The following is a 13,989-nucleotide window of genomic DNA, read 5'->3' on the forward strand; positions in this document are numbered from 1 at the left end:
TGAATATGGACATTAAACATACATGAATATGGACATTAAACATACATTAATATGGACATTAAACACACATGAATATGGACATTAAACATACATGAATATGGACATTAAACATACATGAATATGGACATTAAACACACATGAATATGGACATTAAACATACATGAATATGGACATTAAACATACATGAATATGGACATTAAACATACATTAATATGGACATTAAACACACATGAATATGGACATTAAACATACATGAATATGGACATTAAACATACATGAATATGGACATTAAACACACATGAATATGGATATTAAACACACATGAATATGGATATTAAACACACATGCACTTACCTTTTATGTCTTCACTGCAGCTCTTCTCCTGCTCACAGCACAGAGCCCGCCGACAGTCTCCCCTCCCCCATGTCCCGACAGCTAGCAGCAGAGATGTTTAGAGCAGGGAAGGGGGGCTGGAGGGGGAGCTTCTAAAGCAGCACAGACCACGGCTGCTAAGTAGAAGCAAAGCTCCCCTCGCCTGACAGGTGCGGTCCTGGCACCGGGGCTCCCTCCGGTGCTAGCGACGCCACTGGGCATGAGGGGGTTCGGGCGGTCATAGGCTCCTTGGGCCCCCTGGCAGTCTTGGGCCCCGGGCGACCGCCCGAAACGCCCTAATGATAATCCGCCACTGAGCTGAGGAGTCACATGGGTTAGTAGATATGCAGGTTTACTTCAATCTAATTACTTGTTATGCCATCTACACTCTGTAAATTTGACTACTCTCATTTGAGATTCGGACAGGCTGAGCTGAATATTCAAATGTCCTTAAATATAACTAGTGTGGGTGAATAAAGACTATCTTTACTTACTATTGTTATTATCCTCCACTATATGTTATAACACTCACCGTTTTGGTGACATGATAGAGTATCGGACATGAATATATGTATATTCTGGCTCTTGCCATACATCTATATGTAAACTATCTTAGAGTGACTGACATATTTTCTTTTAGAGAAATTTTCTCTTTCCTGTGCATTTACTCATAACCATTGTGATCCCATTCCTCCTCCTATACATTTGGAGATATACAGTTTTTTCGATTTGTAGTCTGTTTTAACCATGTATTTTGTATTGTCCAATAAAATTTGTACTTTTCTATGCCTTTGGCAATTCATATTTCTATAGTATTTGACTCCTTTTTCTCTTGTGCTTTATTCAATACAAATTGGAGTTTCTATTTTTACTGGGAAGCATAATAACCCGCACTCGCTGGTGACTCAGCCCATATACCTTATAGTCCCATGAGACATATGTTGACATATTTGCCTGTTTGTCTAACTATGTCCCTCTATGTATATACAGTCATTATGTTCCAGTATGTACGTGTCTATATAGGTAATTAATTTTTGGTTTGTGGAGGGCAGCAATAGAGAATCCTGCACATGGGGCCATCCAACCTAAGGCCAGCCCTGCTTCTAGCTGCCAGGATCCGACAACACCTGGACATAAAGGGCATAATTGTGAGGGAAAGGGAACTTAAGATCTCGCTTTTCACAGATGACGTGCTCCTTACCCTCATGCACCCCACACCACTCTCCCCACCCTGCATGCCCCACTATAGGAGTATGGTCGCCTCTCCACTCAATCTCCCTCCAGCTATCCTGAATTTAGCTCACCATAATTTGAATCACCAGTTGAAGAACACCTCGATTAAATATCTAGGGGTTCATTACTATATATCCCATTATTTATGCAATTTTTCTCCCCTTATCCGCGAATTGAAATCTCTCAATGAATGGAAATCTGATCACATTTCTGTTTTGATGTATTTCTGCAGTAAATATGTCGCTTTAACCTAAGTTGCTTTATTATTTTGAAACACTCTTGGTAAGAATCCTATTGTTTGAACTCCTCCCTACAAGTGGCCTTTTCTAAATTTATATGGGATACTGAACGTCATTGTATACCAAACTCGGTGATGCTTTCTGGAAAGGTGCAGGGGAGCCTCTTGGTTCCTGACATGCTTAAATACTATTGGGTGGTTCATCTTAGGCATATTATGTCTTGGGCTACTCAACATGTCTTTACTATATGGACACAAATAAAGAAGTTGTGGCTTGCCCCTGTGGAACTTAACTCCATGTTGTGGTCTCGAAATCCTCCACCAACTCCTTCCAATCTGATGGACCCTATGAAATTTACTCAGGATAAGTGGCTTAACTTCCAATAACGTCCAATTTCCTTGACATCGCAGAATTCCTATATGATTTTGATTTTGTATAACCTTTCCATTCCTGAAAGCCTATTTTCTCCCATGGTTCAGGCTTGGTCATTGGTGGATCCCTTCTGCTTAGCTAACAAAGTTGATGTGTTTAGACTTGTTCTTTTGAATTTCTAACCCAACCTCTCTATCTCCCAGAAGCTAAAAGGTTTCATTATCATCAAGTAGGTAATTTTGTGACATCGACCTTTGGCTCAGATAAAGTTCCACCTCCCATACCTTTTAAACGGTAAAGCTGTGCTGACACTTCTAAGGGCCTCTTATCAAATTATTTCTTCTCCAGTGAGTGACACACCTGTCCATCGTAGATATATTTAAAAATGGGAAACTGCTATAGGTAGAACTATCCCCTTGCCTCTATGGTAAATTATTTGTAACCAAGCTGCTAAATCTCTCTTTTGCACCACCTACAAGGAAACACAATATAAACTTTTGATGCATTGGTATCATACGCCAGCACTGCTCCACTCTCTAAATCCTTATATCCCATCTACCTGTTGGTGTTCTCAAGCAGATGTTAGAACTCTTGCCCACAGTCTCTGGGACTGCCCCTTAATAGTCCCCCATTAAAGAGAAGTGGGGAGTGTAGTTAAGAATTTTTTTGTATCCCGCTGGATCCGCTCAATTATTTGCTCAATGCCCCCTGAAGCGATTGAGTAAAAAGTCTGCCAGGTTATTCCTATATGTTTGTACGGCAGCCTGATTCCTCACCTCTCCTGATGTACAAGGTCGTTGTTAGCTTGGCGGCGCTGTATACAGGGGGAGAGATCAGCCCTTTATGGTGAACTTACCAGCGCTGACAAACAGGAGAGCAGACCGGCGCTTTATTCTGTTTTTGTCGGCACTGAACACTGGGTGACGCTGTGTTGTGTGCTTGCCAAGCACACAATGCAGCACCACTCCTTCTTTTGGTGTCGTGACAAGTGTATGATGACACGCTGCTCTGTTCTCCTTGTTATTAGCACCGCTGCCATCCCAGGTGCATCTATAAAATAAGTTATGAGTTGTTTTATGAATCAGTGCCACTGAAAGGAATCCAATCTTCTGGGCAGCTTTGTGTCAGCTCCCGCCAAGATAATGTTTTGCACGCCTTTCCCAAGGAAATCTCTGGCAGCTCTTTCACCTATGTGCCCCACCTATGTGCCCCCTCCCCCAAGCAAATTTCTGACAGTTCTCTCTCTTTTCTGCCCCCCTCAAGGAAGACACGCAGCTTTCTCTCCTATGTCCACTCCCCCAATAAAATCCCCCAATAAAATCTTTAGCAGCACTCTCCAATGTGCAGCCGCACCAATATGGTGTTCAGTAGCCGCTCCCTCCTGTGTGCAAGCTGGTGTTAAGTAGCTCCCTCCTGTGAGCAGCCCCCCCAAGCTGTTTTACAGTAGCCTCTCTCTCCCCTGTGTGCAGCCTGGTATTCTGTAGCCATTCTCTCTCCTGCGTACAATCCCCCAAGTTGGTGTTCAGTAGCTGTGCCCTTTCCTGTGTTCAGCCCCCAAAGCTGGTGTTCAGTAGCCGTACTATCTTCTGTGTGCAGCCCCCCCAAATTTCTGTTCAGTAACCGTGCTCTCCCCTGTGTGCAGCGCCTTAAGCTGGTGTTCAGTATCCGCTCTCTCTCTCCTGCAAGCACCCCCCAAGCTAGTGTTCAGTAGCCGTGCTTTCTCTTGTGTGCAGCCCCCCTAAGCTAGTGTTCAGTAGCCATGCTCTCTCCTGTGTGCAGCTCCTCCAAGCTGGTGTTTAGTAGATACTCTTAGTACATTTATATTATAATGTGGCAGCTAAAGGATTTAATGTGGACGTTCATTAATTTCAACAAGACTGGATAGATTTGTATTAAAGGGAATGTGTTGCCAGAAAAACATGTTGTTTTTTTTTTTTATTAAACATTTAGTGTGTAGGTGATTAAACATTGTTCCAATTTTTTTTATTTTTTTCACGAGTCAGGAAATATTATAAATTAATTCTAATTTATAATATTTCCCATTGCTGGTCACTAGATGGAGCTATTCCCAAAATTGCAGCATTGCAAAATTGGGTAAAAAGCCCTCGCTCTAGTGAGCTCTCAGCATCCCCCCCCCTCCTTTATCCTGGCTAGTGCCGGGATAAACGAGGGGTTTGAACGGTCTAACCTCCTACACTGTGTGTCGCCATTTTTTGAGCTAACACACAGTGTAGTAGGTTTACATACAGTAGTAAACGTACACAAACACGAACATACATAGAAATCTCTTACCTGCTCCTGCCGCCGCGGCTCCCTCCGGCCCGTCCGCTCCGTCTGCTGCCGCTGGTCCAAGTGCACAAGTCCGGAAGCCGCGACCGGAAGTAGTAATCTTACTGTCCGGCCGCGACTTCCGGTCCACAGGAAAATGGCGCCGGACGGCGCGCATTTCAAATTGGACTGTGTGGGAGTGGCGCATGCGCAGTTCCCACACAGACGGCGTACACAGAAGTGGATGGGACGGGACCCGTTCACAGTCCCTATGGGACTGTGGCTGCCGTATTCCATGTCTGTATGTGTCGTTAATCGACACATACAGAAATGGAAAAAAAAATGGCAGCCCCCATAGGGAAGAAAAAGTGTAAAAATAAGAAAAAGTAAAACACAAACACACAAATAAATATAAACGTTTTTAATAAAGCACTAACATCTTTAACATATTAAAAAAAATTTGTGATGACACTGTTCCTTTAAACTGAAAGACTGGACTGTGTGTGCTATTTGCATTGAAAGCGTCGTTTGTCGGACCTCAAGTGTGCTGCGCCATTTTTAGACCAAGCATCAAAGCTCGTTTAAAGATGATGCTGATGAAATGGAATCAAACGAGAAATTTCAAGGTACAATAAACGGACAAGTGTTCTTCAATATTTAAACCATGGTAATAGTTATGCCACACTTGCAAGTTACAAGTTAGCTCAGTGCATTGCTAAACATGGAAAGCCCTTCACTGATGGAGAATACATTAACCCCTTCCTGCCATTTTTCAGATTTTCATATTTGTTTTTTCCTCCGCACATTACAAAAGCCATAACTTTTGTATTTTTCCGTCAATATAGCCATATTAGGGCTTGTTGTTTGCAGGACGAGTTGTAGATTTTCAAGGCACCATTTATTGTACCATATAATGTAGTGGGAGACTGGGAAAAAATTTTTTTTGGGGGGGGGGGGGGTTAGTTTCTACAGTGTTCACCGTGTATTAAAAATGGGATGTTAACTTTATTTTGTGAATCAATACGATTACGTTGATACCGAATTTATATATATTTTTTTATGTTTTAGTACTTTTTTTTTACAACAAAGGTTTTTTATTGTGTTTTATATATAACAACATATAAACATAAACATCTCGTCTAATAAGACATAAGATAAGATACATCTACATTCATCAAGATTCATCCTAGTTCCAAATTGCATAGTGAAAGATATAAATTATAATATGCATGCATTAACTGTATTTTGCATTTGCTTCATGTGATCTTAATTCTAGGACGGTACTGTGTCGCTCTCTGGATAAGGGAGAAATAACTAGTCAACTTGACAAAAAAAAACAAAAAACATTGCACACACAATTGGCATCTGGTATAAAAAGGTCTATTTAGTACTGTACACTGTTGGTATTCAGTGCCCATGATTTCCACTTCTCCTCCACTCTCTTCCCAAATACACTGAATGAAAGTGTCTTCTCACAGTTATACGTGTTGTTAAGAAGGGCAACTTCTTCAGATATATGTGGATTTGTCTGGGTTTTCCAATATCTCGTCAGAACTAGTTTGGCTGACAGCAATATGTGGCCTATCAAGGCTCTTTGGCTCAAAGGGATCATGTGTATGTTCAGGAATAGTAATGCGAGTGTGGGTGATGGCACTAGCATAAGTCCTGTTATTTCCGATATGAGATCATAAACCTTGGCCCAATAGGCCTTAACAAGAGGACAGGAGCACAGCGTGTGTAGCAGAGAACCCACTTGTCCGCAGCCTCGCCAGCATAGAGCTGTGGTGTTAGGGAATATTTTACACAGTCTGTCTGGAGTATAATACCACCTTAGGAGAGTTTTCATGGCATCCTCATAATGTGAGGTACATTTTAAATTTTCTGCAGTGTAAGTAGTCGCTTTGCACCATGTTATTTCTGTAAATGATTGTCCCAGATCTTTCTCCCATGCTAATATGCATGGGGACTTAACAAAGTCTGATTTCTCTCCGATCAAGTCATAAATAGGCCTCAGTGTTTTAAAGGCTACGGACGGTATTTGAAATATTGAGATGAGATCCCAGTTTATACTAATAGGTGAAATCTGCAGGCTGTCTAAGAAGTGCTTAACTCTCAGGTACGTGAAGCATTCTGTCCTAGGGATATGGAATGTATTGGACAAATCAGGGAAGGTTAATAGTTGCCCTTTATCATATAACTGTGACACCAATTTAAGATTACCCTGTTTCCATCTGTGGAGGTCTAGATCTCTCACCATAAGCTCCAAGGCCTCCAGAGGAGCTAACGATGTTAGTGTGGTAACATGGTTACTCAAGGAAGTGTGAAGTTGGCACCATAAATCTATCGAATTGCGCATAATAGGATGTAAGTCCTCTGGAGGCGGAAGCCCCCATAATGAGCTGATGAGAAGAGCTTTCAAATTATGTTTGGGAGCAAGAGATGATTCGATGTGAACCCAATTCTTCCCTTCATCCATCATCCACCAATGTTTTAATGTAGATATATGTGTAGCAGTATAGTAATCTTTAAGTATCGGGAGGCCCCAACCTCCTTTTCCCCTCTGTCTAGATAATGTTGACCTCGCGACCCTTGGTGGTTTGTCTTGCCAAACAAACCTAGCCAGCATAGATTGAAGACTTTTAAAGAAGGTGTTTGGCAATTTTACTGGAAGGGTTTTATAGATGTATAGCAATTTTGGAAGAGACATTATCTTGAAAGATGCAATGCGTCCAATCCACGAAATCTCCTGTATCTTATAGACTTTAAGATCCCCCTCTAGAGCCTGTAGGAGCGGCAGGTAGTTGTGTTTATAAATCAATGATATGGATTTAGTAATTGTAGTGCCCAAATATTTAATGCCGGTCTCTTGCCAATCCAGGGGGTACAGGGTCTTAAGAGAGGCCAGATCGGTGTTAAGGAGTCTAATCGGGAGAGCTTGCGATTTTTTCTCATTTATTTTGTAATTAGATAACTCTCCATACCTTCGTATGATCTCAAAAGCTGTCGCTAGCGATCTGCTGGGGTCAGTGATAGATAGGAGTATGTCATCCGCATATAATGAAATTAGATGAGACTTCCCCCCTATAGTAATACCTTGTACGTCTTTGTTATTCCGGAGGGCCTGGGCTAAGGGTTCTATGGATAAAACAAAAATCAGGGGTGACAGGGGGCAGCCTTGTCTGGTACCATTTTTAATGGAGAAACTGTCTGATATAGCCCCATTGGTAGATACTCTGGCAGATGGGGTTGTGTATAGGTTAAGAATTGCTGTAAGAATGTTTCCTGCAAAGCCCATCTTTTCCATTACTTCAAACACAAATCTCCAATTTATGCGGTCAAACGCCTTTTCAGCGTCTAGCGTGACCAATACGGACGGTATCTTTTTCCTGTCAGCATAATCCACCAGATTTAGTACCCTTCTAGTGTTGTCAAAGGCCTGCCTTTGCCTCACAAATCCCACCTGGTCTGGGTGAATTAGAGTTGGGAGAATGGGTGCTAGTCTATTCGCTAGGAGTTTCGCATATATTTTCAGATCCGAATTCAATAGGGAGATAGGTCTAAAATTTTGGGGGGTATCCGGGGATTTGTCTGGTTTTGGAATGGTGATGATTAGCGCCGAGAGCATTTCTGGTGGAAAGGAAATACCTTGCATAGCTCTTTGGAAAATTCTGGTTAGATGGGGAAGCAAAATTGTGTTAAAAAGTTTAAAGTAGTCATTTGAGAGGCCATCTGGCCCAGGCGCTTTCCAATTTGGTAGGGAGGTAATAATATCAGCTATCTCTTGATCGGAGATGGGCTTGTTAAGAGCCTCTAATTGCTCAGATGTAAGAGAAGGTAAAGAGATGTGTTCCATGAATGTGTTAAAAAGTGTCTGAAAATTCTGAGTCTGGGAGGAGTTGTCTTCTAGATTGTATAGGCCTGCATAATAATCTTTACATTTATTTGCTATCGCTCGAGGGTCTAAGATTTTTGCGGACGAGGATGGATCTTTCAGATATGGGATTCTCTCTTTGCTATGTTGCACTTTAAGCCTATGAGCTAAGAGCTTACCCGCTTTGTTATTTTGGGAATAAAATGTGGCTTTGTTTTTTTTTAATGCTTTCTCGTAATCGAGTATCAGATGGCCTTTCAAGCGGTTCCTAAGAGTAGTTAGAGCTAAGGATTGGGTTTGGGTGGGTTTAGTTTTATTTAGAGCTTCTAGAGTTTGAATCTGTGCGAGTGTCTCAGATATTTTTTTTTTCCCTCTGTTTTCTATCTCTGTGACTTATTCTAATCAGAACCCCCCTCAGAACTGCCTTATGTGCATTCCACATGATATATGGATCTTCTACTGAAGACGCATTGAAATGGAAGTATTCGTTCAATTCCCTCTCAATCTCTTTCTTATAAATGGAGTGCCCCAAGATGTAAGTGTTGTTTCTCCACAGCCTATTAGTGTCTCCATTGAATTGCTCTTCAATGGTGAGAGTAATAGCCCCATGATCCGACCATTTAATAAGTTCAATTGTGGACGTTTTAGCTTGAAATAGAAGGTGCCTGTCTAACAGAAACATGTCGATGCGGGAATACGAGCGGTGAACATTAGAAAAGAAAGTGTAGTCTCTTTCTGACCCATGTTGGGCTCTCCAGACGTCATACCACTCTAGGGCTAAAAAAATAGTCAGTACCAAAACTAGAGATTCCCTCCTGGTTACCGACAAAATTACGAAATTTTCTAAGTTGGATACAATGAATTCCAACATGCCAACTTTAGTATTACAATTCAGTAATCAGTTCAATTTAATCAAAAACATGGTTCTAAAATATATCCCCCTTTTGTTTGAAGATTCTAAACTAGAACAGGTTTTGCAAAATGGTTGTAGAGTTGTATCTCGGAGGGCAACCACCCTAGGCAACATGCTGTCTCCTTCACTTCTAGTATGTAACAATCCCAAACCTACTTGGTTAACACAGAAGGGTTATTTTAAATGTGGAACACATCCTTGCAAAACATGCAACATATCCAAAATTACAAAACAATTTTCTAATTCTACGGAGAATATTAACTTCCCAATCAAATCATTCATTAATTGCAATAGTACTAACGTGGTCTATATCATCGAATGCACCACATGCAATTTAAAATATGTGGGATGCACGACAAGAAAATGTAAAATACGCATCCTAGAACACTTAGGTTATATAAGAAATCCCAATATAACCAATATCTCCAATGCCAGAAGACATTTCATATCTTGCCATAACAGATGTATAAATTCCTTCCGTACATATGCAATAGAAAAAACTAGAGGAACAATGAGAGGAGGGGATCTTAAACACCTTCTCCTGACCCGAGAGGCTTTCTGGATATATAATCTTCAGACACGTTTTCCTGCAGGTTTAAACCTCAAAAAAGAGCTTATGTTTCATTATTAAACACATTATATTATCATTAAACTCTGCATAGCCCAAGTAGTTTCCAACCAAAGATATCCAAAACTACAAAGTTCCAAACATCAAGCTAGACAAAACAACAACTTTTTTCTACACTCGACCATGCGTATAATAACCACAAGCATGTATAAAACAAATTGAATGGACATTCTATATTTTTCCTAGTTACTATGTATACTAATAACGGTTATAAATATGTATAAATAACAATTATCGGATGTACATATTTCCAGTTACAATGGTTAAAGCATAGAATATGAAATATATTACAGTCTAGAGAATTGATAGAAGAACCACACATTTCATTATCAATCTTCAAACACAACCAGATGGTTAATGGCACTCATCTATACTTTTCGGTGCATACTTATATTTATCCTTGCATTTTATCATCTGTTTATATTTACACTTGCAAATACTTAATGTCTTATTTTTTTACATTGTCAAAATACCCGGGATATCCAGTTTAAGTGAAACCTTAATAAATCAAAAATGAAAGACAAATAAAATAGCAGATTTCTACTCACCGTTCACACTGAGCGTTCCTTAGACTGTTTTTTTTTTTTTTTTTTTTGGGTCAATTGAGGTCCAGCTGTGTCCTCTGGTGTTCCCAAGAGGGGAGTCTCCTGGTATAAGTGTTGACAACATTCAATTAAAAATTATAATAAGAGATAAAATTTCTATATGAACAGTTATTGCAAGTATTATATTTATACACTTAAATACCCCTTCAGTTTTTATACATATAGTATCAGCACCAAAGCCATGGGGATTCTTGGGTGTTGTATTCACCTATATCCGGAGTTTGTTCCACCATACTATCACAAAAAAAAAACATATTTACAAAAAGGGAGATACATTGGCCAGATATTCCAACTCAAGTAGAATCGTGCATGTCCCGACTTTCCAAATAGAATACAAGTATATTTATGGAAGAAATATAATTCACATATCTCATATATATGTTTGAGAATTCTTGGTTTTAAGTACGTTCGGTCATATTAGTAGGGAGTTTTTCTCCCCCTTTTTTTATTTTAAACACTCGCCAATGCAATTCTGTGTCTAAATACTACTTACATACAGATTTTCCGCTGTATTTATCTTTATCTACATTTGTTTCAGATTTATTTGGATTTATATTATTAGATCATGATTTGCATATTTTTTTATCTTTATTTTGTCTGTTGTATATCTTGAATGTTTTACTTGTGTCTGCCCTTATATGCTGTGTCTTTGCTTTGCCGGATGACTGCTTCTATATGCAGCATTAGGTATTAATTGCAAATACAATTATTATCGTATTAAACATGGCCCAATAAGCACGGTTCAATAACTAAAAATATACTAATAATGTTTTATCCCTGTATCAACTAATAAGTGGATTATCAATAACCTGAGCCGATTCACTGTGCAGCCAAAGGTGGTTGCACAGTGTAACGAAAACACTCTCCGCCCATACTTACCACATCAGCTAAAGATTCCACCTGCAGAATTAATTACCAATTAATGCTAGCCAATTCCGATCCTTGTTCAATCACCACCTTTGCATATTAAGCAGACACAGCACTAGGGACATTCACATTCTTTTGCCATGACTAAGAGCAACATGTTTGCTCGAAACGCGTAGGCTAAGGCTATACAGCCCACTACCACATACACTTTGAGACTGCGTCTCCGTGTGTTTTTTAAATTGTTTTTGCAGTAAAATTGGGAATATATTTCCTTTTTAACCCCTTAAGGACGCAGCCTAGTTTGGGCCTTAAGGCTCAGAGCCCATTTTTCAAATCTGACATATTTCACTTTATGTGGTAATAACGTCGGAATGCTTAAACCTATCCAAGCGATTCCGAGATTGTTTTCTCGTGACACTTTGGGCTTCATGTTCGAGGTAAAATTTGGTCGATATATTCAGTCTTTATTTGAGAAAAATTGCAAAATGTAGAGAAAATTTAGAAAAAATAGCATTTTTCAGAATTTAAATGCATCTGCTTGAAAAACAGACGGTTATACCACCCACAATGGTCACTAGTTCACATTTCCCATATGTCTACTTTAGATTGGCATAGTTTTTTGAACATTATTTTATTTTTCTTGGACGTTACAAGGCTTAGAACATAAACAGCAATTTCTCATATTTTTAAGAAAATTTCAAAAGCCTTTTTTTTAAGGTACCTGTTCAGTTCTGAAGTGGCTTTGAGGGGCCTATGTATTAGAAACCCCCATAAAGCACCCCATTTTAAAAACTAGACCCCTCAAAGTATTCAAAACAGCATTTAGAAAGTTTTTTAACCCTTCAGGCATTTCACAGGAATTAAAGCAAAGTGGAGGTGAAATTTGCAAATTTCGTTTTTATTTCTGAATTTCAATTTTATTCTATTTTTTTTCTGTAACAAAGAAGGTTTTACCAGAGAAACACTACTAAATATGTATTGTCCAGATTCTTCAGTTTTTAGAAATGTCCCACATGTGGCCCTACTGCGCTCGTGGACTAAAACACAAGCCCCAGAAGCAAGGAAGCACCTAGTGCATTTTGGTGGTGCTTTTTTATTAGCATATATTTTAGGCAGCATGCCAGGTTTGGAGAGGTGTTGAGGTGCCAAAACAGTAGGAATCCCCCAAAACTGACCCCATTTTGGAAACTGCACCCCTCAAGGAATTAATTTATGGTTATTGTTACCATTTTGACCCCGTAGTTTTTTCACAGCGCGTATTTGAATTGGGCTGTGAAATTAAAAGAATGACAATTTTTCCAATAAGATGTCATTTTTGATCAGAATTTCTTATTTTCACAGGGAACAAAATGCCCCATTTTGTTGCCCAATTTGTCCTGAGTGCGGCAATACCCCATTTGTGGTGATAAACTGCTGTTTGGGCCCATGGGAGGCCTCAGAAGGAAAGGAGCGCTATGTGTTTGTTGGAGTCCAGATTTTGCTGGATTGGTTTTCGGGTGCCATGTCGCATTTGCAGAGCCTCAGAGGTATCAAAGCATTGGAAACCCACCAAAAGTGACCCCATTTTGGAAACAAAACCCCTCAAGGAATTTATTTATGGGTGTTGTGACCATTTAGACCCCACAGTTTTTTCACAGAACTTATTTGAATTGGGCTGTGAATTTTAAAAAAAAAACTTTTTTCCAATAAGATGTAGTTTTGGCTCAAAATGTCTTATTTTCACAACGAATAAAATACCCCATTTTGTTGCCAAATTTGTCCTGAGTGCGGCAATACCCTATTTGTGGCCATAAACTGCCGTTTGGGCCCATGGGAGGTATTAGAAGGAAAGGAGCGCTATGTGTTCTTTGGAGCACAGATTTTGCTGGATTGGTTTTCGGGTGCCATGTCGCATTTGCAGAGCCCCAAAGGTATCAAAGCAATGGAAACCCACCAGAAGTGACCCCATTTTGGAAACTACACCCCTCAAGGAATTCATTTATGGGTGTTGTGACCATTTAGACTCCACAGTTTTTTCACAGAATTTATTTGAATTGGGCTGTGAATTCAAAAAAATTTAATTTTTTCCAATAAGAGGTAGTTTTGGCTCAAAATTTCTTATTTTCACAAGGAATAAAATACCCCAATTTGTTGCCCAATTTGTCCTGAGTGCGGCAATACCCCATTTGTGGTGATAAACTGCCGTTTGGGCCCATGGGAGGCCTCAGAAGGAAAGGAGCGCTATGTGTTCTTTGGAGCCCAGATTTTGCTGGATTGGTTTTCGGGTGCCATGTCGCATTTGCAGAGCCCCAAAGGTATCAAAACAATGGAAACCCACCAGAAGTGACCCCATTTTGGAAACTACACCCCTCAAAGAATTTATTTATGGGTGTTGTGACCATTTAGACCCCACAGTTTTTTCACAGAATTTATTTGAATTGGGCTGTGAATTCAAAAAAATGTAATTTTTTCCAATAAGAGGTAGTTTTGGCTCAAAATTTCTTATTTTCACAAGGAATAAAATACCGCATTTTGTTGCCCAATTTGTCCTGAGTGTGGCAATACCCTATTTGTGGTGATAAACTGCCGTTTGGGCCCATGGGAGGGCTCAGAAGGAAAGGACCACCATGTGGCCTACTGGG

This window comes from Rhinoderma darwinii, chromosome 4 (assembly GCF_050947455.1).
Source record: "Rhinoderma darwinii isolate aRhiDar2 chromosome 4, aRhiDar2.hap1, whole genome shotgun sequence".
NCBI classification, from domain to species: domain Eukaryota; kingdom Metazoa; phylum Chordata; class Amphibia; order Anura; family Rhinodermatidae; genus Rhinoderma; species Rhinoderma darwinii.